We start from the raw sequence: 22,781 nt of genomic DNA, 5'->3' as shown, positions 1-22,781 counted from the left end.
GCCAGCATGTCACTTCTTGGCACCTTGGATTCTTTATTTAGGAAATGCCTGCTTTGCCTAGAATCTCTCAAATGTCCTCACCTTTGCATTCCCTAAGTCAATACGTTTAGGCCAAGGTTAGGCTCTGGAACTTAGCCAGAATGAGCATGTTCTTTTTTCCAGGTGTTTGGCATTAAAGCTGCAGACTTGCCAATCAGAATCTGCTTATGGATGCGCTGGGACCTCTAGGGATGGCTTCCTCTTGCAGTGAGGACAGTCAGGCAGAGGCAGGCAGAAGGTAGACAGAGAAAAATGAAGCACTGTACAGAGTAAAGCAGGCGTGGCACGTGGAGAGTTCTGGCAACTCCCAGTCCCTTGCTGAAGCCTGAGGCTTTCTTGACCTTGGGTTCCATAGGTGAATTGTATACCGATAGTAAATCTCCTTTTTCCACCTTTTTGGATGAAAAGTGGCTCTAATAGTTGTGTTACTTGTATCCAGGGGGCCCAGCTAGTAATATATAATACATTCTCCACAATTGAAGCTAGTGTAATTGGTTATTTAGAGGAAGTCTGCTAGTTTGTTTCTGGCTTTGTAACTTATATATTTTGTAAATTTGGGCCAGCATGTCACTTCTTGGTGCCTCAGATACCTTATTTAGAAAATATAAATGAAGAATATTGTGGGGAAGTTGGGGTTCCTATGGCCAGGATCCTTACTGAACTTAAACCACCTGATGATGTAACAGGCCTGTTGCTAGGCTACTGCTTCCACACCTTTAGGCAATAAGCTATTATTGCTCTATATAGAGAGCTCCGCCCAGTGCTCTGGGCAGAGGCAGAGATGCTAGTGCTCCATCTACTGCTGGGAGAACAAGCCCGGTAATAAACCCTTTCACCCCAAAGAACGTTTTGCTGTCAATTTCTTTGGTCACATTGAATCCATAGTGAACTTGCCCAGGGCTGAAACCCATTGGCAAGACAAATATATTTTACATAAATAAAAAATATACCCTGTTTTGCTGTGATCAACATCTGTCAGCACCAGTGAATCCCTGCCTCTCCTTGGGGACAGTCTTTTGTGCTTCTACACAGCATGAACCCCATAAACCTGGGGAGACACAGAGACTTTGACCTAAGTTGAGTAGATAACCCCTTTCTCAGCATTACTTTGCTGACCCTTATGGTCACCCCCTGCACACCGCCAGTAATTCTCAGCCCTTTTGTCCACCTCTGTAGACCCCCCAGACCCTGCTTCCCTGAAGGACATCAGCACTAACGCTCTCTACCCTTGAGCTCCTCTAAGCTGCCCTATCTTGTTGTCACACACATCCTGACTGTATGTTTCCCTTTCTGATCTCACTAAGAAATGAGAAATTGGGTTACAACTTAGATAATCCCATCAGCCTCATTATTCCTTGGAAAGTTGAGTCCTGAGAGGTATGTGCTATGTAATAGATTGAGTCAGAAAACGTGGGTTCTATTGGTAGATGTGTGATTTTGAATAAATCTCTGTCCTTCCTTATTTGTGGATTAGAGCAACTGCATGACTTCTCGGCTATTCCCACCGAACCCTGGGGTCTGTTTCAACACTGCCCCACCCTCTACACACCAATGCTAATACTAGTGTGATTTCTAGGCTCCAACCATTCACTCTTTGGCATCCTCCAGGACCTTGAAAAGGTAGTTTGTTTGCAGGCAGACCTTTTTCTCAGTTTTATTGCAGGTGTTTTAAAGTTTTAAGTAAATGAGCTTTTTAAAGTAAGAGGCTCCCAACAGACAGAGGGAAGATGGAGCCACCCTGCTCTTTGACCTCGAAAGTCCTGGAGCATCCAGGGCAGTCTCCACATGCCAGCAGTGTTTGCTCAGGTATTTTCCCATCTCCTTCCATGATCCATAGTGCCACTGGCCCTGGTCCTTTTGGCCTTACCTTGGTGTTAAGCTTTCCACGATCCTTCTTGATCAGAATGTTTTTGCCTGACAGGCATGAAGCTTTCTCCTTTTGCTTGCTTCACATTCTCATCTTGCAAGGGATTGGAGCTTTTGAAGTGTTTTTAATAATAATCTTCTCTTCTGTTGCCATCATGAGCCCCTACCTTGTTCTATGAGTGATATTCCTTGAGCAGCAGGCAGTGAGACAAGCCTCTGGAATGGCTGCCCTTGGGACTCCAAGGTGAATATTAGGATGCTAAAGCATTTGTCCCATAGTCTATGTTGCTGTCTTAATGAGAACTAGTTTAGCTACCTTGGCCAAAACCCTTCTTTTCATATGGTAGACCAGCTATCACATGTGAGTCAGATATAATAGGTAAGCTTCCAAAGCATAGCTGATTCCAACATTTTGGAATCTTTCATTGCTAGCATTATATTGGGGCAGATTTTACATGATAATGGTACTTGAAATATTTAACCAAAAGTTTCTGTGGATTGACAAGGGCTTTATCATGCCTCTATCTGTTAACTGAATCCCTTACCCCTGTCAATCTCCTATGAATTTCTCAACTCTTTTTCCCTGGTTGCTGAGATCATATCAAAGGAGAGACTGAAATAAAGTAATTCAACAGTGGAAAAGAAGAGATTTCCTGAGGACTATTACTTTGTAAAAAAAAAAATTAAAGATAATGTAGGTTCATGTAATGTCATGGGTAATGACAACAATCTAGATTAACAGCCAAGAAAAGGCAATTTTATTGCTTTCTTGCAAACAAGGCAAAAACAAGAGTTCATCAAGATTCCACTATGTTCATATTAGGGCATTTTATGATCTTCTAAGGAGAAATTAGGTGGAATACAAAACTTGTGGTTTGGATAGAAATGCCAATATTTGTTAAAATCCTTAAATTTGTTCATCATGCTTTCTTTCTAAATTCCAAACCAACTTCTTTGAAGCTAAGACATCTACTAATTTGTTTCCTTTCTAACATAAAGGTCATGACATTTACACTTAAAATCACCATTGTTTTCATACTGTGTGTTCTTGACCTGCTATTTCCTATGTAATTTTTCCTATGACTTTGGGGGACTGATGCATTCAGTTTGGACAGTTACTGAATATTCTTGTCCTTCATGGCTACAGAGATGCCTAAAGTTGGCAGGAGGGAGAAGGAAGTCTTTGTGGCTGTACCCCATCTGGCCTCTTTTACAGTGCTGAAGGAAGGCTTTTTGGAATTACTTTGGAAACAGCCAACAGAACATCCTGGAGACCTTCTGACACTGAAGGAGAGAACTTCCCATTGAGTCACTGGCACTCAAGTAGGCAGGGCAGCTAGATATGAATGGGCAAGCCTGAGAGGGTCTTTTTTACTTACTTCATATGGTGGGCTATAGTCAGACTGAAGGGGGCACCCATGCAGCCAGCTAGCTGAGATAAAAGGCATCACAACTAGATAACCCTCAGAGATGCCCGTCACCCAGACAGCCTGTGAGTTGGTGGCGCCCCTGCCAAGAAGACTGTCTCTAGAGTCACAGATGTGGTCACTACCCCGCAGACCCACAGTGTAAGAAGAGGTGATGCTAAATTCTGGTGAATCTGCCGGGTGGATTCTAATAGCCTATTCTGGGCTTAAGCAGTGAATGGGGATGATGGCAGGGGAAGGAAGGTTTGAGTGAAAGAGGTTAAAGGAAACCAGAAGTGTGGCCCAAGCAGGCCAGCATGTGGGGACCTTGATGGGAGACAGCAGAGCAGAGAAAACAGGGAGTCCTTTTGGAATCACGACTCGAGTCCCCGGCACCTGCCAGGCCTCCAAGGGTCTGAGCCTATCCCCCAAGGTGTGTGGCTCTCCTGCTCCATTCTGATGGCCTGGGTGTGGCCGTGACTGGGTGAGGCAGGGTAAGGAGGAGGGAGTAGTGGGAAGGGTACAGGGCCTAGGACAGCCCTGGCATTCATATTATTTTGGGGAAGAGCACAAAACCAAATACAAAGTCCTATCTTGCAGTCTGTCATGGAAGGGGCTGGCTTGCTGCAGAGTAAAACCAGAGATATGCCCAGTTTTCCAGCATGAGCAGCTGGGGAAATTTCACAAGGGTGTGAGACCAGGGAACAGTCACAATGCCTGTGTGTGTGTGCGTGTGTGTGTGTGTGTGTGTGTGAGAGAGAGAGAGAGAGAGAGAGAGAGAGGGAGAGAGAGGATGGCATGAAGGTTGCCCCTGGTGTCACGAGACCTCCTCCCAGAAAATTATCATAATGTTTATTTTCTTGCCAGCTGGACCTGTGTGTGTGGCAAAGATATGGAAAAAATGGAAAAGACACAATTCATCTCTGTTACTGTTCACTCCTTACCTAAGAGAATTTTGAAGGAGAAAGGAGATGAAAAGTCATGAACTGTGTGTGCAGCTGCCCTGTCGCTCCAACTGCTCAACCAAAAGGCTTTGCTGTGATTTTTTTATTTTAATCCAAGTGATTTTTAAAATTCAACAAGGAAAAGAAACACTGAACTCTCTTTCTGGCATGTTAAATAATGATAATATATGCTTTAAAAACTCATTATAACCATTAACATGAATACTAGTGATTTAGAATTTGAGTTAAATAGATAGGCTGCCACATTTGTGCTCTTTGGGTGTTTGAATATAATTATTTGAGGATTAAACTGAGAGACACTGATCAGTACCAGGAATAAATAGCAGGCTTGCTTGCAAAGCCAAAATTGGAATGAAGAAATGAGAATTCTTACGGAAAATATTTGTTATATGGATGAAGGAGCAAATACTAAAGTATTTCACCCCTTAATAACAGACAGATTTCAGGAAAGAAGTTGAAGTTTTTAAGAAGATGAGAGAGTAATATATGATTTTAAGAAACACTTTTGCTTTTGTTTTTGTAGTCTCTAGGATTGGAAGAGGGATTAATTAAAGAGAAAAAATTACATTTTATTATTTTGTAACCTCCTTCATTTAGACAAAACTAATGATAGGCTACCTTTCTTGGAATAATAGGAGTATCTAGTCCCCATGTAAACATTATCCCAAAGAGCAATGATATATTAAACCAAGACAAATCCCCTATGCGATCCTTATTTCCTAATAGACAAATCCTTGCCTTATATTGAACTAGGAAAAGCATGTAATTTATCACCAAAGCTAAACAAATTGGCAGCTATTTGCTTCATTATTAAGGTAACCTTGGATTTGGTGCTGCTAAATGTATTTAGGATCAGATGACTACATACATTTTTGGAAAAAAGAAAATCCTTTCAATTAAATTTTGTACAGTGTAAATGTGTTTCCAGCTATTTAAATCAGCCCCTGAAGGATGTTTTTAATGTGCTTTCATTAAGGATTCCATTGACGTGTGAGTTCAGGGTACTTTTGGCTGAAAGTACTATCTAGTGAGATGTTAGTGAAACATCAAGCCAGGTGAATAAAGTGGCTGACTCGCAAACAGCCCTCTGAAGGTCTCCCAAAAATAAAATTATCAAAAAGAAACTTGGACATGCAATGTGGAACAAAATGCAGGAGGTATTTTCAAAGGCTTCACTGCCTTTGGACTCCCAGACCACCAAAAGATTAGCCAGATTCTGATGTATGGGAGCATTAGGAAGTCTCTGGGCTCACTCATCCCTCTGGAACTAAAAAGCCAACAAAAATTCAAAACGGCAGAACATTTCATAATAGAAAAAAGATTCCATTCCATGCATGCTTGTAATTTCCATAAATGAGCCTCGTAGGCCAGCATGGTGTTTTCTAACATTGTTAGGCAATGCATCACACAAATTAGACAAGGGCTCTGGCCAAGAATCGTTTTAAGGGAAATTACAGCCCCTCTGCCCTTTCTTGCATACTGAGTGAGCCCAGTTTGTCTCTGTTTGACTGGAATCACAAAGAGGAAAGTGAACATTTTATCCCAAATATTACTGTATAATAGTGGCACAAAGTCCAAGGGACTGGTTTTGCAGGAGACAAGATGGGGGAAGGAGTGTCCTCACTCAGTCTCACATCTGAACCAGGAACAGGCACTTGCCAGGTCTTGGGCTCTGAAGCAGTGGGCTGGATTTGCAAATCACATTTCAAATGAGCAGTGAGATACAATTAGGGAGATCAGTGTATGAAAACAGCACCTGGGGCTACCAGAGTGGGAATGCAAAAGTGTGCTGAGAAATGCAGGACTTCTGACATGGTGGTTAGATACAGTGAAATGTGCCTTAATGCTGTCACTCCTCTACCAGAACCATACGCCCACCATGTCCCCACTCCAACTCTTGTCAAGAAGTCACCTCCTTGATTTTGTTTTCTTCAGGTAAATTCTCTGAAGTGGAATTACTGGGTCATATGGTATTTCTATTTTTAGTTTTTTAATAATGCACTCCTATGTTTAGTGCAACATTATTTACAAAAACCAAAACATGGAAGCAACCTAAGTGTCCACTGATGGAGGAATGATAAAGAATGGTCCATGTGTGCAATGGAATATTACCCAGTCATAAAGAAGAATGACATCTTGCCATTGGCAACAACATGGATTGACCTAGAGGGTATTATGCTAAATGAATAAGACAGAGAGGGACAAATACCATACGATTTCACTTATAAGTGGAATCTAAAATACAAATGAACAAACACCCAAAACAGAAATAGACTCACAGACACAGAGAACAGGCTGGTGGTTGCCCTGGGTAAGGAGGGTCATGAGAATGGGTGAAATAGGTGAAGGGGAAAAGAAATTAGTGATAATGTTTGTTACCTTGATCTGGGATATGGTTACATTAGTGTATACACATATCAAAGTTCATTGAGGTGTACAGAAAGTTCTGTGCATTGGATTGTATGTATCTTAATAAAAATAAAGCAATCACCTCCTTGAACTTCCATGTGCTCCCCTGAGCTCCCTTCCCACCCCTGTGCTCATTCCCATCCCTCTGCAAATGCTGTTTGCTCCACTCGGATTGCCTGGCCTTGCACCCCTCTGTACTCATTCTATCATCAACAGCTACCCTTGTGTGCTGACTGAGTGCACCCTGTCTGCTGGAAGTTTGTGGAATTCAGTGATCTTTAAGCGGCCCAGGCAATTCCTTCAAGGGGTTAAAATCCCCTTAGAATGAAAAGAAACAAATGTGTAACAGATAACTAAAAGCATAAGGCAATAAATAAGCCAAACATGTGGGAGTGATGTAGGAATTCAGAGGAGAGTGCCCGTTGCCTGGGAGTCAGGGAGACTTCAGGAGTGGGGATTTACGGAGGCTCCCAAGGACAAGCAGGATCAGGCAGGCAGAATCGGGTGGGGCTGGGGGCTTGGAATGGCGTTTCCAACAGGCGCTCAGCGTGAGCAGAGGGAAGCAAGAGGGATCATTAGAGATGATGTTGGAGATACTCAGATGTCCAGAGCAGGGAGCCACTTTCCTGTTGGGCTAAAGGACTTGAGCTTTGTTTTGCTAGGTTACCTAGAAGGTGAGGAGATACTGGAGTAAAGGGGGGCTTAGGGGTAATATGCAGGGTCCAGTGCAAAATGAAAAGGTGGGACCCCTTCTTGAAAAAAACAGGGGAAGATTTCCATTCATTTCTTAAAATAGGAAGTTAATTCCCGCTCCTCACCCCTACCCCTCTGCTCTATGGCCTCTTTTCACTTATTATGGGATTTTTTTTTTGTTTGCTATTTAATGTCATGCTTTCCTGGACACAGGATACTCTCAGGGAAAGTGCAGTGCCCCATGGGTGCCTGGGGAACCCAGGTTGCTGGGTTCCCCCGCCTGCTGGCCACTGGACCAGTGTGCTTTGCCCTGGTTGGTGGTGAGGAGGTTGAGCCAGGCATCTCCCCGCCCCATGGCCCACTGCCCCAGCCCTGGCAGGTGGCTGCATTGGCGAGGGTGAGAGGCTCACCCTTACCAAGTTGCTGATCAAATACTCTGTGGGGCTGCCAGTCATGGTCCCCTGAGATCCTGCAGGGCACCATTCCTGGTCTTCCCTGAGCCTGTGCCTGGCCCTGGCTGGGAGTGGGAGGCAGCAGCAATCATTGGGCAAAGGCTTAAGGAGGAGGTGGGTGGGACCCAGGGAGCAGGGTGCTGGGCCCTGGGAACCCATGAGGGAGACAGAAACTGCAGGGAGGGAGGGAGGGAGGCAGTGAGCCCCAGGCACACTGTGAGGCTAGGCACGGGGGCAGCAAAGAGGTCTGTGAGAGGTCGCTGCATGGCACAGGTGGCCAGGGTCTGACATGCGATAACAAGAAGTAGAAAGGGAGGAACCATAAAAGGGGGTTGAGGAGGGAGTTGGACTAAGAATAAAAATAAGTCAGAGGCAGCTATTGCTTTTGCAGCTTGGAAAATATGGAAAATAGTGACACTCTGTTATGAAAGGGAAAATAAACAGGAGTCTATTCAAGTTTTAATTTTAGTTTTGTAGTGGGGTTAGGAGAGGGACAAAGGTAAGGTGTTCCCTCTTGGGTGTAACAAGTTCAGGTTGACAGCTGCTTACTAGGAAGGAATGTCCCCAGATAGGTGGACATACACCAGGATAACTCAGGAGAAAGGTGGGGCTGAGAGGAAGATGTGAGGAATTTAACCAGAGCAACACTTCTAAGGGAAGGATGGGGTCTTAGAGAGAGTGGACCAGGAGGGGTAGCAGACATCAGAGGACATACTTGTGGGATTCCTGCTCTATCAGACAGAGAGAAAGAGGCTCCTGGAGAAAGTAGGGTCCACAGAGACGGGGAGAAAACCTCTGCATAAGGCTAAGAGAGGAGCAACTTTTCAGAAGAAGGCTGATGGAGTCTGCCCAAAATATCTTGGAGAACAAGGAGAAAAAATAATGCTCATTTATACTTCCCAAAGGTATAGTTTCAGTGGCATAATTAAGTAGCTTATCAAGGGAAGGAGAGGACTGTATGCAAATCCTGACTTTCTGTGGCTGAGTTTGATCTGGCATGGACAGTGTAGAAGAGGCTTTGGAGGCAGACAGTCCAAGTTCAAAGCTTAGTTTGGACACTTTCTAGTTGCATGATCTAGGGTAAGTTATTTGATCTTCCTGTCAGTTTTCCTGGCTTCTGAAATGAGTGTATTAATGCAATATTCTTCCTGTGAGAAGACAGTGAATGCAAAGGGTCTGACGTTCTTGTTAGGATGACAGTGAAGGCTTAGGAGCAGGAGTGCCAACTAAAAGCTCCGTGACTTCAGGGAATCCTGAAGTCTAGTGGTTCAGACAAATAAACACATCAAGGGCTGTAACACGGGCAGTGTGAGAGCACCGAGAGAAGGATGAGCAGCTTGCAAGCAGGGCAAGAAAGCAGAGCCAAACTGCAGCACAGCCCAGGCGTTAGAGGCAGGCCACATCTATTAAAACCCCAATTCCATCACTCTAGGTCCATGACCTCGATGTGACACGCACTGCAAATTTGTCCCCAATATCTATGATCTCATTCTCATATCACACACATTTTTTTAAAGTATGTACATGGCTGCTCTGCTAAAGATGAAAATTCCCAGCCTCCCTTGTTACTATAAGTGGGTGTGTGACAAAGTTTTGACCCATGGGGAATGAAAAAAGGAATATGGGCAATTTCTAGGTCAGGTGCTTAAAAGAAGGAATATGCTTTCCTATGTGCCCTTTATTTATTTTGCCCTTTCTCAATGGCTGGAATCTGGATGTGATGGCTGGAATGGCCTCACCTATCATGGGCCATATAGCAAAAATTGTGAGTTAATGGTAATAAATCAAAAAGACAGAAATAGTCTGGATCTGTTATCATGTAGGATTTTCAACCCTTTCTGGGCAGGTTATATTTGGACTGTCAAAGAAGAGTGAAAAATTTTTCCCTATTTTTTAGTCACTGATATTTTGGTTCTGTTATTGTAACTGTAATTGTGCCCTAAAAAATATACTTGTGCACACTTAAAAATGAGGATAATAATGCTTAATTCATAGATTTGTGAGAATTGAGCCCTCCTCACTGCATAAAAAGCACCAGAACCTACATGCCTTATGTACTTAATGAATGTTTGCTGAATACATGAACACACAAGTAGTGTATATGTGGAGAATTGCCACAGGATGATGTATATATGGCAAGGGAGGGGGTAGAGGAAGTTACACTGTGGGCTACCTTGTAGATAGATGTTAAGGGATTTGAACTTTATTCTTCAGATAGTTATTGAACCTTTATTTCTCAATGGGAAGAGTAGCAAAGTCATATCGAAGGGTGAGTAGATACAGAGATGCCACTAACTGGGGGGCTATCTGTGCAGTCAATTTACAACAGTCTGTCCTCCTGTCTCAATACTTCACATGTCTCAATAGCTGCAAAATACTCAGAACCTTCTAAGACTAACAAATCTCAATCATTCAAGGTATCAAAATCAATATAAGTAGCTCTTTGAATGTGGCTCTTTTTGATCAGGAGGCTCATGAAATATATATACAAGTTTCCAACATAAATGATGATGTAGAAGCAGGACAACTGTCATAAATACTCCTTTTCAAAAAGAGAAATAATGGGAGACTAGCAGTAACTGGTCCGTTGCAATTCTGAAATCTCAATGCGCAAATGTGACCAGTCCCTCGACTCCGAGGCTGGGGGATGTTCCCTGCTCAGACCTTGGTTCTGGTTCTTGCGACTGGTTCCTTGGTCTGTCTTTCTGAAAAGTTCTCACTCCCTCCTCTGGGCTCCTACTTCTGCTCTTTGAGATGTTTTTCTTTTCCCATTACTGTTCTTGGCTGCGTCTAAAGAATAGCAATTGTTGGTAAACAACTGGCTTTCTTAAGCTGCTTCTGCCTGTGCAAAGTTGGAGGCTCAGAGCCCTCTGATCATTTTAAACAATCTCAGTTCCCTTGAATCCAGGATGGCAGCACTATTGCCTACCCAACGTCCTTATAATGTAGGGGGAATATAATTAATCTGATTATTTTATTCACTTCATTGAAAAAGCCAACACCCAGAACTGCTTTATAGATATGGCTCTTAGGCTAAATTTACTGATAAGTTAGGGATAAGGCTTTTGTGAGATTATGCCATTAATAGATTAATATTTTAGAAGTCCTTTGGTCTATATAAGATAGTTTACCTTAATTATTTCAGAGGTTTTAACAAGTGGTCATGCAACTGTACCCCTGATTTGACCTGTGCTCTCAGGCTATATTTTACATTGAGGATATCTTGTGACCTAAAGAGACTGGAAATGAGTGCCTATTGTATTTTTCAATCCAGCAAGTCATTCTGCTTATAAATTGGTCAGTTCTTTCTTTACCTTATCTCTTTCCTATGTACATTGCCATAAGCAGCTAGAAGCAACCAGCTAACATTTTCAGCATTCTGCCTGGGGAATCCACTTAGCCAAATCCAAGCATTTGTTAGATATATTTTTATCTTTATACATATGTAATATATATATATATGTTTATGTATATATGCATACTTACTTACACAGACACATATACACATATGAGATTGTTGCAAGTGAAAGCTTTTTCAATGACAGCATTGTTGAGGAATAATTCACGTATAATTTTATATTGTACAATCCTGTGGTTGTGCCACAATCACCAATATCTAATTTTATAAGGTTTTTGTCACCCCAAAAAGAAACCCTAGGTCCATTAGCACTCACTCCCCATTACTCCTTCAGCCTCTGGCAAACGTTAATCTAGTTTCTATTTCTACTGATTGGCCTATTCTGGACATCTCATATAAATGGAATTATATACTATGTGGCCTTTTATGACTGTCTTCTTTTACTTAGGATAATGTGCAGGGGTGACAGTTTTACAAATGGTTTTGCTACTATATAGCACAAATCATCATTTTTCTAGCTTTGTAAGCAATTTTCTCACCCTTCCTCCAGCCTTTGATAACTGTGTGGTTACTGCTGTGCCATCCTCCATTCACTCACTGGCTCTAAAATCACTGCTGTTCACTTCGGATTTTGTTCTCATCTGTGTTTCACTTCATGTACCCATTTCCATCATTATTTATTATCCCAATAAAGTATCAAAAACAATCAAATGTCAGTGTCAGGCAATAGTCATTATTAAGTTTTGTTCATGAATCCACACATCAGTTGGATGGTCCTTCTGGCCTTGAGTGGCTCATTTATATATCTGCTGTCAACTGCAAGTCAGACAGTGAGTCGGGGGCTGGCTCACTATAGGCTTATCTGGCATGACCTGGCTAGGTCACCTGGGTTCCCCTTCCTGTGGTCTCCAGCCTAGCTCATTCACATGGTGGCTGGGCAGGGTTCCAAAAGAGAACTGAATCACATTGGGTCTCTCAAGACCTAGGCTCAGAATTGGCACAGTGACACTTCTGTCATCTTCTATTTTCAAAAGCAAATCACAAGGCCAGCTCAGAATCAGAGGTGGGGAAATAGAATCCTCCTCTAATGGAGGAGCTGTAAAGTGACATTGTAAAGGGAGGACATTAATTTGGGCCATCATTGCAATCAATCACAGCTGTTATTCTTCTTACTGATACCAAATAGCCACAGCCAGGCCACTCAGATTGCTGGAGTTCTGTAGCTTTTCCCCAACTCAATTTAGTAAATGTTCATTAAGGGCCTGTTGCTTGGTGAGCACTGTATAGACTAAGAGGGGAAACAGACATGTAAGCCAACAAATACAAGCCAATGTTATAAACTCAACAGTGTGTTCAAGACAGAAAATGAAGTGATACATTGCACCAGGGACTTCAGGGGAGGTTGGTAGAGAAGTCCATATTGAAGTGGAGTATTGCAGGAGAAGAGGAGATTGCCTAGAGTGGAATACATCATTCAAGGGAAGGAAAGTGTATGGACAAAGGTATGAAGCATAAATGCATATGGTGTGAATTCCAAAGACTTTACAATCCTTGAGTATATGTGCTGGGAGGGAGAAAGCAGAGACAGGCAATGAAGGAGATAATGAGGTAATGAATTGGCTATGCAGCAGATTCTCTCTGATGCTTAGGAATTATTCATTGTTGAGGAGGTAACTGGGAGCCAGTAGAGCAGAAAAATGACAAATTTTCTTTTCAGAAAGATAACTAGTGTTTGGCACTTTGGATGATGAGCTCCAGGAAGGAGAGAACGCAGAGTCACAAACACTAGTTAAGAGGCTATTGGAACAGTCCGTCTGCAGAATGAGGTTGACCTGCACCAAGACAACTGTGGTGGAAACCAGGGAGGAGGTAAGATTAAAGGGATGCATAAGGAGTAGGACTTGATGATCTAGTGAGGAAGAGGAGGAAGGAAAGGAACAATAGAGGATGATGTCCAGGTCTGTTGTCCACTGTGTTAGTACTCTGAGTTGTTTAAACTTGTTAATCAACTGTCACATGTCCCCAGAGTAAGCATTTTTAAGAACAAACTTATCAACCTAAAACCTCAATCCTATCAATAAGCTTACAAGTATTCTTCTAGCATTGAAACTTTTTTAAACTTTTAATTTTGAGATGATTGTTGATTCACAGGCTGTTGTATGAAATAACAGAGCTCCTGGATACTTTTCAACCAGTTTCCCCCTCATGGTAATTAGGTAACCACATTGATAACCACAGTATCAAAATTAACAAGTTGACACTGACAGACTCCACCGGCCATATTCAGATTTCACCAGTCTTACCAGTCTTACATGCACCTACATTGTGTGCATTTCGTTCAACGCAGTTTTATCCTGTGTGTAGATTTGGGTCACCACTACCACTGTCAAGATACAGAACAGTTCTAGCCCAGGAATCCCTGGGCTATCCTTTATTCCCTCTCTTTCTCACTCCATGGCTGCTGGCTACTATTAATATGTTCTTTATTTCTATAATTTGGCTCTTACAAGAATGTTAAATAAATGGAATCATATAATATATAACCCTCTGATAAAGACCTTGCAATATGCATAGTTCTTGAGATCCATCCAGGGAAGTGCAGTTCAAATCTCCTACTCCATGGTACAGATTTACTACAGTTTGTTCACCCATAGATTGACATATGGGTTGTTTTTAGATTTTGGTTTTTAGGAATAAAGTTGCCACAAACATTTGTGTATAGGTTTTGTGTGAATATAAGTTTCAATGACTCTGTCCCAGTTGTACAATTTTGGGTCTTATGACAAGCCCATATTTAGTTTTATAAGAAACAGCCACACTCTTTACCAGACGGGCTGTAGCAATTTACCTTCCCAACAATGCATGGAGGAGCCAGTTTTTGTATTTCTTATTTTAGCCTTTCTAATAAGTGTGTAGTGATATCTCATTGTGGTTTTCATTGCGTTCCCCTAATGACTACTGATATGGACTGTCTTTTCATGTGCTTATTTGCCATCTGTATATCTCTTATGCAAAGGGTCTGTTTATGTTTTTTGCCCATTTTCTAATTTGATTGTGATAGTCTAGAATTTTTTTTAACTCCAAGCCTCTTGTGAATTCACCTAACCAGAAAACAAGTCTAAATTTTATCTTGTGATTCAGATTTTTCTGTGTAAGAGAATCAAAAGTGATTAAACTTCTAAATATTCTGTTGAGATGGCTTACTCATGCTCTGTGTAAGTCATTTCATTGTACAAACCAACGGGACTGGTCCTGCATGCTAGTTTTCCCTCAGAACCACTGGTTGTTTCCTAGTCTCTTGTGTTTATATACAGGTGCTGGGGAACAACTAAGTACTTAGGCTGGTATTACAGGACTTGTGCCTAAGCAAAAATGTCTGGTTTTAGGCCCAACAAAAGCTTGTTATTTGTGCATCTTCAAGAGAAACTATTGCCCAAGCCCTTAGGGTGGTGTCTTGTCAGGTAGGGAGCAGAGGCTGGTGGGACAGTTGTCTGTGCTTGATAGAAAACTACAAATTTTCTTACTCAGAAAGACCAACTTTCAAGATCTGATATGCTTGTTCTGTAAAATGTATCCTAGATGTGTTTCTTATCCCACAATTTCAAGAGACAGACATAAATTTTAACCCTCTTAAATAAGGGGCAAGTGCTGAATCAGAATTTATACAAATGAAAGATCAAGCCTGAGTAATTATTAACTTAGGAGAATAGGGAGAATTACCTGAATTACTTTTGCTAGAAATTGTAAGAGAACATTTCTCCACTTTCTCCACACAAACTTATAGTGATATCATTTTTCACATATTTCCTCCCTTGTGTAGGCTACAACCAAAATAATTATGTAAGACCTTGCAATTAAATTTTTTGAAACAAAACAATCAGAGACTATGCATTGAAACATCCATAACGATTCTTATGAAAAGAATAAACACATATTTTTAAATGCTACTAGAAAAAAAAGTACTCCATAGAGCAATATGTTAGGTAAGTTGCAATAAATATCAAATTCAGAAATCAGCTTGTGTCAAGAAAAAATGATTGAAGAGAACCACATGCACTGATATATGGACTCGTCTAGAGAGTGCTTGAAGAAGGGAATCAAAGCAATAAATAAATAATAATTTACATTATTTTGCCTCTTTGGTAGATGATTAATTGATTAAAGGGAAGACAGGGTTAAGTAATTCAAGCACTGAACATCAATCAGAGACGAGATTCTAGCTCGTGAGGAGCCAACTGGTTCTGAGAGCTCAAAAGATTGTTTCATGTTGTTTTACCTGAGTAAATCATTTCTATTTTTAGAAGTTCTGGAATTGCTGGGTCCACATGAGCATTTGCTCCCTGGAAAAGCCATCTGGGAATGGATCCAGGTATCAGGAGCAGGTTGGTACTCTTGATGAACCACATGGGATGGGTGGGTGGCAAGCCCTATTGGTGGCAAAATGACAGATAACCAGATGAAGAGAGGTTAGGTAAAGGTATGCATTGAGTATGAGATCTCAGTAACATTTATCATTGCATTCACTGAGTTCATCTTTGCATTGATGATTTCAAAGATGAATTCTTCATTCATTTTTGCCCTACATGTATTCATAGTTTAGCTCTGCACGAAGTACCTGCAATACAGAAATGAAGAATCCCTGCCCTCAAAAAGTACAAAGCTCACACGAGAGGGAGGCAACTGACCACCAGATATGACAGGATATAAGTATTGTGCTGGCAGCAAGGACATGGTATTGTGTACAGAGGCCCCTGGTGGGAGGTTGGTAGAGGCAAAGACAGAGGACCTATATGAACTGAATACTAGGTGGGTCTGAAGAGTGAAATGGGAATTTGCTTGGCAGACAGACTGGGGGAAAAGATTGTGCCAGGTGGGGTGAGGTGTAGAGTGCAAGTGGCACCAATAGCCAAGCTTCTAGCAGTTTGCCATGCTGGGAGTCCAGGGGACATGTGGACGGGGGCAGGAGGTGAGGGCTGCAGGGGTAGGTGAGGGCCAAGTAATGACAGTTATTGATGGGTTTGATGTAGGCTAGCCACATGAGAAATGCAGAACTAGGGAAAAGTGTTGCTATATGCTGAGACCATTTGCTTGCATTGTGTTTCAGAGATTGTTAAATATATATCCATTTTATAGTAATATAACTATGTTATATTTATATTATGTATATAAAAATACCAGATTTCTCCTCCAGAGCTCAGATTATTTTCTGGGCACAGGGTGACAAAGAGACCATTCTTTAAATGTCAGTTTAAAGACCAAGGTTATCATCTGGCAGGTGACCACCTACAGCATTATCCCCCACTGAGTCATTGCAGCTGAGTGGGAGTGTTGATGAAGAATACAGGTGCCGATTGTCCCCCCATTCACAGATGCTGTGACCCCCCCAAATGAATCCTGTCCTTGTTCATGTATCTTATTTCTGCACTGGGGTAGGATTGAATTGGAGATTGGCCAATAATGATGGAGATTTAAACCATGCGATAGGAGTTACAGCTGACAAATCTGGGAAGGTTTTGCAGGGACAGATGAAGTCTCTCAGGAAATACTGATATTTTTAAATATTGGAAGGATTTTTCATATAAAAAGGAAATACTAGACTTTGCTATATGGCCATAAAGTGTAGATTGCCCCTTCATTGGGTGAAGCTATAGGAAACATTTATTTGGTGCACAATAAAAATTATGGTGCCTATGACTTGGTGAAAGACTAACATGTGCCAGATAGTATGCTAGAATCTCTAATCCACTCAGCAACCTGTAAACTGTGTGTTTTTATTCTTACTGTGCTGATAAGCATCCTCAGGTTTATTTGAGATTCAAACCTGTCTGACTTCTTTTTCCATTGCATCAAGGTTCTCTTGGGAAGAACTATTTTGTAATATGTTCCATCTCCCACCCCACCCCACAAAGCTACCTGAGGTGAAATGGACTACATGCCAGGCAAATGGTTCTCTATCCATCCAGCCATCACTGCCATGGGTAGTGAGATGGGGATTCAAGCATCACTTGGACTATTAGATATGTGGCGATCAAGCCCTGTTTAAATGAGAGCTCTTCGGATTCTTTTTCATTTTATAAGTGAGTTGGATATTTATACTATATGACACGTGTCTTAGTTTCCTATTGCTGCTGTAACAAGATACCATAGACTCAGTGGCTTAAAACAACACAGTGTTTTTCTCTTACTCTCTGGAAGTCAGGGCCCACATTCACTGGGCTGACATCAAGATGTCAGCAGGGCTGGCTCCTGGCACCTCAGAAAGGAGAGTCTGTTTTCTTGCCTTTTCCCACCTCTAGTGGCCACCTGCATTCCTTGGCTAGTGGCTTTTCATTGTCAGAGCATGTCACTCCAATCTCTGCCTCCATCATCACTCGCCTCTTCCTCCACAGGCAAATCTGCATCTGCTTCCCTCTTACAAGGACTCTCATGATGACACCTAGCCCACCCAGATAACCAGAATAATTTTCCATCGCAAGATCTTTAATTTGATCACACCGGCAACATAAAATTACCTTTTATTATGTAAGGTAACATTCACAGGCTCTGGGAGTAAGGACATAAACATCTCTAGGGGGCTGCTTTTCAGCCTGCCACAGTATGGAGGCTAAAGTGCAGATGTAGCTAGGATGGTGAACTCTTCTCAGACTGAGGAAAATTCACTGAAGGAATGAACTGCAACCTGCATATGTCCTTCAGATACTGAACAGAATGCATTGAAGTTGTTCTCTAGCACACACGTTACTGATAAAACAAAGAACAGCTCCACAGGGGGACCACCAAAAGCACTCTTACTCATCTTTTCTCACAAAGGATGGTAGCATTTTAAAATCCAGATAAATAAAATATGTGCCCAGCATCAAAGACCCAGGAGACAGATGAAATGTTAAAGTACGAAAATAACCAAGAAAAACTAATCACAAATCAGACAAAGAGCAAGCATTACCATTGTTTTGCATTATCTGAAACTGTCAGGCCACTGGACCTGGGGGATGTGGGGAAAGGGGTGCCTAGAGAATTCTATATCAACACTGGAAATGGGTTTGTTACACTGCTGCTCCATCTGGCAAAAAAGGGCACATCTTGGAGTCCAACACCCGCTAATATAGTTTACCTCACACCAATGCCAGCGTTTCCCGAATCCCATGGTAGCTGACTTCTCCAGGGAGCTATTTGAGCTCTTCGATTCACCATGTAGGGGTCTCTGAAAATTGAATTCATGCAACAAGAATCTGTTGAGTATCTAAGTAGGTAGGCATTACCATATAAGGCACTAAGAGAGATACAAAAATAAGTGTAAGGCAAATCTTGTCCCTGAAGAACTTTAAGACACAAAAGCTCACCAAAACAATCTAAATAATAGTGGCTCATAATATTATCTTGGTCTCTGTGTCCTAAGACCAACTCCTGCTTTTCATTTATGCATCAAATTGAACAAAGCCATACACAGATTACAGGTATTTGTTGCCCAATTGTTGTACATTATCTGCTATAGATAAGATGGAAGAATATAAAAATGAACTGATTGAGCACTAGAGCAAAGCAAACAATTTATCGAGCTTTTTCAGTGCTAATCTTGGGTTTGCATGGATGAACAGAGCCAGGTTCCTGTCTTCAAGGCCATACAGGACATTCTGTGCTACCAAGGAGTTTATAATCCAGACAGAAGGACTGGAAATGTGCATAAAACCATTAATTCAAATTAGAAACTAAGCTATGGGCACTGAGTGGAACATTTTATGAGTAGGCTCATAATATTGATAAAAGATATCTCTAGATCTTTGTAAGTACTCCAGATTTGGAAATACTCTTCATAAAATGTATTTCTTTTCCTTTCTAAAATTCAATAAAATATAACTGAAAAATGCAGCATCCTCATTCAAAACTTAAAACCATGTAAGTGCACACTAAAACCTAGATTGTGTTATTAAAATTAATTCTACAACTAAAATGAGCTCTGCTATGTTATGTGTAGAGACCATAATAGCAAGATTATGATTTTCTTAAACCTGAAAGAGAGGAAGTTTTTGGTCACTTTTGGTAGTAACTGACTCAATGATAAATAAAGCACAATAAAATCAGCAGTATTAGGGGTCATCTAGTTTTACTAACTAGGTTAGTTATGCCTCAAGGAAATCACAAGTTCCTGAAAAGTTTGACTCTTCTAAACAGTTCATAAAAATGACTAAGTGATGAATGTTAAATTTCCAATGGATCTACAGTGCTTGAGCAATTCAAAGGAGAATGAAAGGTGTGAGGGTGAGAGCATTTGGTGAAGTGTTTGCCCAGGGAGGGGGATGGGCTGAGGCTTAAAGGGCTTGCAGAGGCTTTTACAGGGCATTCCAGTGTGGGATAGAGCTTGGGCAAAGGCATCTAGCTCCCTCATTGAACCACAGGTCTTATTTTGGTGAGCAGTTGGAAGTAAGGTTGGATTGTGGTCAAGCTGGTACAGGTAGGTAGGGCTTTGACATGCCTCCCATCCATTTTAAACATCAAGAGATGAGAGATTAAACACTAAAATAGAAAATTACAAGGGGTAATCTGAAGTACTATTAGATATTTACATTAGCCAAAAATGAAACATACAAAGTGGTAAGCAGGGTCTAAGCCATAGGTGGGGATGGAGTCCAGGTCAGGCAGCTAGGATAATTAAGTTCCTACAGGGTAAAAGAGACCTAAAAAAATTTAAGAGATGGGGACCAGAGCCAGGTGCTGAGGTGGAGCTCTCCATGCTCTTTAAAACATACTGGAAAAATTGTTATCAGCTGCTGCCTGGGGGCTACAGATGATGACAATTGGAAATCCAGGGATGTAGGAGAATAGAGGCAGAGTCTCAGGAGTGGAACCAGGTTGTCTACTCCTGGTGTCTACTCACCAGGTTGTCACTCCATCTGTGATCTCTCTCCTCCCAAAGTACCCAAATGACCCTGATACTTTTGTGAGTTCTGGTTCTGTGCTTGGAAACCAGCTGAAACATTGTTAGACCAGGAAGGATGAGGACATGAGGGTGAACAAGGCAGAAAAAAAGAAAGAGATCAATTCAACAAGATAAACCAGTGAAACAAAATTTTAAATCACATGGAGGAAACCTAATGCTAAAAACAGTAGACAAAGGAACAAAAACAAGAAACAATCAGTACAAGAAATCAGTATAGATGAAGACTGAACAAAGACTTACATGCAGAGTGCTTAATGAGATCAATGCAGTTCTATAGACACAAAATATGATTAGGAAACAAGAGAAGGAAGAAATAAAACTAGGCTATAAATAATTAGAGTTTTTGGGGAATCAAAAGTTACGTGTGGATTTTTAACAGTGAAAGGCATTGGCATCCTCAACCCCCACATTGTTCAAGTGTCAATTGTACATAAAAGAACAAAGGAGTCAGAACAATCATGCATCTCTGTACACATAATAAAATAGCCTTTTCCAAAACAGCAAAAACTTACAGAAATCAGGCAGTGGGGGACCAAATACTCGTATACCTTTGAATTCACAAAGAGTTTTTGCTTTTGGTTTAATAGATAAAATGAAGCCGTGTGTGTCCTTGAGCAAATATGAGGTACTGGCAGCAGGATTTGGGGTGGTTATTATGATGAGCCAAGCAATACAAACAAGAGTAAGGAAGCCCTGGAGGGGTAGTGCCCATCTACCAGGTAGGTGTAGTGATGAGACCTTGATCTAAGGTGGCAAGAGAAGAAATGTTTAAAAACAAAGGAAGATAGAGTCTAAAAAGCAGCCACAGACCAGATAACTGGACCTGAAAAGGACAGGAGACTAATCCAAAGTTGTAGGAAACTAAAGAATGGTGGTGCCACTTGTGGGGAAATGGGGTGGTAGGAAGTGGGCCAGTTTTCAGGGAACATTGATACAGTTCTTCATTTGTTGAGTTTTGGGTAATGTCCATGAGATTGTGGTTCATCTGACATGGAAAATTGGTTGACTGTTTTGTGAAGGGGACACTTAAAAAGCCAGCCTGGTTGTTCCTTGGTGCCCTTTTCCTCATATCTGTAGGATGTCCCCTAATGCCCTCACTTAAAGTTAGTGCTGCAGAGATGGGTCACGGAAGGAAGGGAGTAGGAAGGAGATTCCAGTGGTCCATGGCTTTTGACTGAGAAGATTTTGCACTCGTGAGCATGAAGGTAGGAGGGAGATCAGGGAGCTCACTGGCCCTCCGACTCAAAATAGACAGTGAGTTACTTCCAGTTCATTGTTACTCTATCTCCTGTTATACTTTAAAGTCATGATCACAGGATTTTATTTTGTTTCATTTTGAGTGTTTTTGTCACCTAAGTTTACTATTTTTGAATTTCTTTATCTATTTCTGTAGAAATCATTGTTTTGGATGGATGAGAAATACTGTCCCCCCAAAAGTCCAGTCATGCAACTGAGGTTTTATACTTCTCTCGGAGAGAGCATGAGCTAAGCCTGGATAGCCACACTCCATGAGGAAGCAGAGGGAGAGGTCCTACAGCTCGTACAGCAACTGGAGAAGGTAGGACTTGGGACGTGAGAGAGGTGGGAGTCACAGAGAAAATCAGGGCTTAGGAGGAATGTCGAGGAATACTACAGAGAGGGTTAACTAGCAAAACCAGCACAAGCAACCTCATGAGGGTAACTGCTGCTTGAAGGGAAAAGGAGGAAGGAGAGATAGCAAGGATGGGAAACACTGGCTTAAGAAGTTGAGGTTTCCGGCATGGGTAGAATTAATCAGTTAATTGCTCTAAGGTTTCAGAGAGAGAAACTGGTTGACTGAGGAAGGAACAGCCCTGTGAAGGGTTAACAAGAAGGCAGAGAGGAAATCGTGAGACGGGCTAAAAGCTGATTCATCATCAGGATGAGGTTCCCAGGAGAAGTCATGCTTATCCACACTGGCACACCAGTCCTGGGAACTTCAGTTATTAAAACTCTGACCGTGACTCACAAACATTTTAGCTGTGATTCAGACTCCAGAGTTGAGAAAGTATACACTAAACTTTCGCAATGGCGCCATTTCTGACTTATTCTGGAGGACAAGATGAGCACTGAGCTGGCAGCAATACCGATAAGGAGGCCAAGGATGAGAGGTGTTAGCATGTCATTGACAGATTATTCACCAGAGATGACCCACTTGGGTGGACAGCTGGACAGGAGCAAGGCTTTGTCATAGATTCCTGCACTGATTTGGGGTGAAACTGGAGGTGGGTATGACAAAGGGAAGCTGGAGCAAATCTTTGTCCTGAAATCGTTTTCTGGTAAGGAGGGGGAATACCTACAGAGAGGTTGCATAGCTGCACACTGACAGTGTGCAATCAAAAATCTGTATATATTCAGAAAACATTTTATTTTTAATATTTTGCTCAGACTCCACATTCCAAGTGAGCACTAGGCCTAGTGGTCCCCAAGGGAAGTAATGCTTTGTGACCTCCTGTGGTGGGGAAGGCTGTATTTATTTTCTGTTGACCAGAGTCTGAAAGGAGCAGGCATGTGAGGGAGGATCTAGAAACACAGGGACAGCTAATGAAGATAAATGAGAGTGAATAAAAAAGCATGCCAAAGTATCCTGAAATGAAAAGAAAGCTTATCTTAGGGACAGATAATGTTCCATATATCATC

Source organism: Manis javanica, chromosome 2 (assembly GCF_040802235.1).
Source record: "Manis javanica isolate MJ-LG chromosome 2, MJ_LKY, whole genome shotgun sequence".
Lineage (NCBI taxonomy): Eukaryota > Metazoa > Chordata > Mammalia > Pholidota > Manidae > Manis > Manis javanica.
This window is presented reverse-complemented; position numbering follows the sequence as displayed.